Source organism: Alligator sinensis, unplaced genomic scaffold, assembly GCF_000455745.1.
Source record: "Alligator sinensis unplaced genomic scaffold, ASM45574v1 scaffold360_1, whole genome shotgun sequence".
Lineage (NCBI taxonomy): Eukaryota > Metazoa > Chordata > Crocodylia > Alligatoridae > Alligator > Alligator sinensis.
In genome coordinates, this window is record NW_005842337.1 from 1,558,373 (window position 1) to 1,563,706 (window position 5,334).

At 44.0% G+C, this 5,334-nt stretch overlaps 1 long non-coding RNA gene across 1 annotated transcript; it reads right to left on the bottom strand.

The window, feature by feature from the left end:
- Nucleotides 1-2,897: 2,897 nt before the first annotated feature.
- On the bottom strand, nt 2,898-4,741 carry LOC102368963. Its single transcript, XR_324452.2, has 3 exons — nt 4,708-4,741; nt 4,185-4,290; nt 2,898-3,610 (listed from the first exon to the last, which is right to left on the bottom strand). It is a non-coding gene; the product is annotated as an uncharacterized LOC102368963 (long non-coding RNA).
- Nucleotides 4,742-5,334: the final 593 nt, after the last annotated feature.

A 5,334-nucleotide genomic window follows, 5' to 3' on the forward strand; every position in this document is an offset into this window, starting at 1 on the left:
TCTGGGATCTCTAGTCTCTATCACTGTCCTATAAATATACACTTTATGTATGTAAAGCACCTGGCACACAAGGCAGTGCCAAGTGCACGGCTCCTGAAGCACCTTCAAAAGCGAATGCCGGAATCACACACTGTTTTTTCTTCTACCATGCTTAGAGCTATCCACTTGATCTCTCTAAATACTGTCCATTGCAAGTATTTGGTGCAATACACAGAGCTGAAAACATTTTGCAGTTTGGCTTTGCTTTACTGTGCCTAAAAAATACCTATCTAGAAATATTTGGTTGTCCAGGCTTCACTGACCGGATTTTGCTGCTAGTACATACGATCTCAGACGAGCGTGCTCTATGGTATGCTATGCCTGGTATGCCCTGGATTTGATTATATGTTTTCTTGCACTTCTATCTTCATTAGTTCTACATTCCAGAGTGTGTGGAATGCATGCGCTGCCAGCCCAAGACAATTAAGATGTGACATTGTTTTTCAAGGACTCTGCTGAGGGGCAAATGTTTTTTCTCTTCATCCCGTGCCTACGCACAAACCCCAAGTGGAGCTGTCAACAAAAATAAACAGAACAGAGTTGACTCTAGTTTGCTTTTTTTTTTTTCCTTCCTCTCTCTTACTTCACAAGGCCAGAGAAGGAATAGAGGCTACCAGTGGAGCTGCCAAAGAACATGAGGTTGCCAGACGCTGCTGTCCGAAGACACCTTAAAATGCTAAAGTATTAAAGGATGTTGCTTTTGTCTGGCCTTACCAAAGTGTAAAACAAGAATGCTGCATAATCAAATGTCGTTTCTTTTTAAAAAGTTAAATACTGACATGTGAATGTGCCTGTGGGTGCAAAGAGCCAGCCTGAGGGCCCCGGGGACTGGTGTCTTCTCTTAAGGCATGAAAATGCCTTGGGCAAAGGCTGCTCCACAGATGTGACTCAACGTTATTCTTGAGAGATGGACAGAGCTGTTTCAATTAAAATCTACCTGTGGATTTTGAAACTCCATCACAACCACATATAGTCTGGGCAGACTTCTGTCAGGGGTTGTGGTTCAGTCCATGTCAGGCATAAGGCCAGGCCCTGACATTCAGAAATCAGCTTGGACTCCTAATTGTGTGTTATTCCAAACTCAGATTTTGGTTCAAGGCACTCTTCGATCCCTATGGCCCATTCAGTCCTCAACCTCTCTGATGAGACTATTGACAAGATACCGAGATTTTGAAATGTTTTGTGTGATCCAAGCCATGACCACTGTCGTGGCTCACAAAGGCCAGCAAACAGCCATCAGGTGGCAATGATGTCCCCACCCCCTACTGACGTGGACTAGATTAGAAACTGTGATCCGAGTCCCTTCCAGTCCCTACCACAACGTAATTGGTATTACTACTACTTAACTATTTTGCTGCTATAAAAGAGAACCTCACACTTCTCCCCCTAGAGCGTGTGGGACATAAGACGAGGTCTCCTATCACTAGGGGCATAGAGATGGCAAAAGTCTGGGGTTGTGAACTGCTCCCTAAAGTGTACTGGTGTCTTTTTTATTTTTGTCTGCAAAACCCACTGAAGTAAATATCAAGTAATTATGGTGTTCTGAAGTGACCTTATGGGGCATGTGCTCAATTCCATGGACCTCAGCCAAAGCTACTATTGTGGATTTCATGCCAAGACTTGGGAGAACCCTGGCTCCCTCCCACTGTTTTCTTTGGCCAGGCTCTATGGATTCTCAGCCTGGCAAGAAAGCCCCATTTTAAAAGTACTGGCAAACATTGTGCAGTTTGTCACACCACGGCTTCTGATTTAGGACCTTGATTTAGGCTCAACACTGGGCTCTTTTGTTTAGCTGTGTTTGTACATCATTTGCAACTTTGTATTAGTTAATAAACGTCAGTCTGCTAAGAGTGTGGCATGCCCAGTATTGCGGGGAGGATTTTCCCTTGAATATACAATCCATAGTGAGAATGACTGAGTGAAATTGAAACAGCTCTCTCCATTAGCTGAGGGGTTAAGCTCATGCAACCAGGCCTTTTATATAATGCCTACTTCAGTGATAAAACTATATAACTACATACCTAGTTAAACCCAGTGACTTGGGATAAGGATTTTCCCTTTTTTGTTTGAAACTGCATCTCTTATGCTGCTTCTTTTACAACTGGCAACCCTCTGATTTGTCCTCACCTGTGCAGGTCATACTTGACAGGGGAAAAAAAACAAACCAAAGGACTTTGCTCTCTGACCCCACAAATCTAAATCAATATTCCCTAAAGCCATATTAATATGTGATTATGAGCAGAGAAATGACCCCGCAAGGAAAACGGCCTCTGATAAATCCCAGTTCTGTTGCTGCCTGTGCATTTTCTGAGCCCTAGCAAGTAATCTTGTCAGCAAATGAGGGGAAAAAAGAAAACACCAAATCGAAACCATTTCACATTGACGTTTGAATATCCAAAGCCAAACCACTCTGAAGGACAAAGGTATTAATCTAGAGACAGAGCCAAGTGGCTCTCAAATACCTGAGGTAAGCACCTTTATTACATTACTGGTCCAGTTACAGTTTTGGATGAAAAAACAGCATTGTATGGGGTTTTTTTAGGTTTCTTTACAAAGTAATAAACTAGTGCACTAAGCTTTTCAGTAAATCTTGGAATTTTTCTTAGAAAATTACATGAGGTATAGATGCTACTTATCAAACCAAGTGAATATCCAAAAATTGAATCGGTAAATCAGATAATTGACAGCGGTACTGAATCACCACTAATTTATCCAGTAGGTGCATGTGAAACAGTTCTGAGACAGTAACACCTCAGTCATTAGGTTAATAGACACAGCCATTTCTCACAACCCCAGAAATTCAAACCCTTGAAGGATCATATAGACCCTTCCAAAGTTTCTACATACCTCGGGCCAGAACTGCTTCACTTATCAGGCACCTAAGTGTATTGCATCTTGCTCAAGTTCCTGAAAAACAATTAACACAAAGGTGGATAGGTCCTCTGCTTTACCAATGGTTTTTTGTAGCTAAAATGACAAGGATTACAAGTAAGCATGCTAATGATTTTCCAGGAATCATACAGGTTGAAACAAGATCACACTTATGCTCCTAATCCCTGGAATAGTCCCACAAAATTATATAAATAACCACACTATTCCTCCCTGGCCTAATTCAGCCACTTTTGATATACGTTGGTCACCACGACTTTCTTCCCCTTCTCAGAATGGAGTGGTTCTGTTAACACTATTTTACAATTCTGGGATTTAGCGGGGGTGGGTCTTTAGAAATTGGGTTAGGAAATGACTAATTGTATCTTCCTACTATAAATGTATACACACAAGCTAACATTTCAAAACACACACACACTCTCACTTGCACCTTAAAGTGGTTACAAAAAGTAACAAGGGAGAGAAAAACAAAAAAAAAAGAAGAAAGTTAGTGAATGGAAGAAAAGGAAAGGGTTCACTCTCCAGCTTGCATCACTTTCAGAATCACGTGGCACCAGTCAGGACTGCAATCCAGCACATCAGATGATGTCATCTCCAGTCTGTACTTCATGCCAACAGGTTTCTCTGGGTACTTGGCTGGTCAGGATGGCATGGCGTGTGATTGCTGTGTCATAGGCCCAACCTTGGAAAGCAGGAAAGTAAACCTGGGTGCTATGGCGCCCACAGAAGAGCAAACCATATTCTACACACACCTTTAGGTTTACAATCCAACTTGCTCCACTATTGCACTCCCTAGGGATCCTTCGAACAAATCAGGATGTTGCATGGCTTGGTTGCCAATAATGCAGTACAATCCTGGACACTGTTTGACAAGCTTGACCCTTGGTCAGTTTGGAAAGCCTCCCTTCACACTGTCAGTTCTTTTACAAAATCCATCATCATATTCCAACCCATGTGTGTTCTGAAAATAGAACAATCGTAGGATAAACAGGAGAGACTCCAGGAAACTGTCTCAATCCTCCCTCTTCTAGGGCAACATTTGGCTCCACGTGGCTCCATATGGCTGCCAGGTGAAGAGGCCTTGACATGTTCATGGATGTGTCTTAAGACCCAGTGAACTCTTATAGTTCATCACTCAAGCATACATCTCACACACCCTCCCAGCATTTCTTTAAAAAGTACTTAGAGGCCTCTTTGCAACCATTTATTGCTCTTTTCTCAAGAGGGAACAAGGGAGTGAGCTGTTTGTGGCTTACCTTGGTGAAGGGTCACTAGGCTCTCAGGAATAAGGTCTAAAGTCAGAGCAGCCCTAGATCTTGTCAATATCTTGTATATCTCATTGAAGCTGCAGAAAATCCAAGGCTAGGGACAGAAGATACACATAAACCGGTTTAAGTGATCAGAAACTGGCTTAAACCTGTAACAAAACAGAAGCGCAGTGCACATAAGCCAGTTTCAAAATGGGTCAAACTGGTTTATGAAACTTCTGTCCCAAACCCTTTCCTGGTTCAGGTTAAATCACAGTCCCCCAGCATCCCAGCATGCTTTCCAGCCCTGGGCTGAGCTGTGCTGTCTGGTCCAGAGAGTAGGGATGGCCCTGTCCCTCTGCTCCCCAGCTGGAGGAGTGAGGGTTGGCTAACAAGGAGAGTGGGGGACAAGCCCACCTGGGGATGCAGCTCAGTCTGCAGAGGGAGGATTACCTCCCGCTCAGTACCGCTCCAGCTGGGGTTTGGGACTGGGCGGGGGGGGCTAAACACCCCTTCCCCCACTCAAACTTACTGCTGGCTGCAACTGTGGACAACAAATTCCAGAGGCACCTGGAAGTGGGAAGAGGAAGTGATGAACAAGCCTGCAGAGTCCTGCTGCTGTAATTCTGGACTACAAATCCCAGAAACCTCAGAGGTAGCAGGAAGAAAAAGTTAACACACAGCCAGAGAACTGTGCTCTAGCCCCTCCCCTCCCTCTGGCCTGAGCCACTGTAAGTATGTACAGTAGCTACATTTCCTGTATCAAAGGTAAATGTCTGTTCGCTTCTGTTTCAATTTAATCTGTGCAGTTTAGACTAACTTGCAAGGACTGAATTGATTCAACCTCAGGCTTTTTGAATGTCTATACCTAGTCAAAGAGTATACACACTAAGCCTGTGAGAAGTGGCTAGTATTCGCTTCAGATTCAGCCAATTCAGGGGACAGTGATTTGATTCAGTGATTCAAATCACTGTCCCGATTCAATTCAGCTGAATCTGATTCGGAGATTTGGCTACAGCCAAATTGGCCGAATCTCCAAATCAGCCCCATCCCCCACCCGATCTCAATGGTTGCCCTGCCCAGTCTCCCAGCTCTTTAAAAAGAAAGCCTGCACTCACTGGCTGCTGGGACAATGAGGGGGATCCCTGCTGCCTCCCCG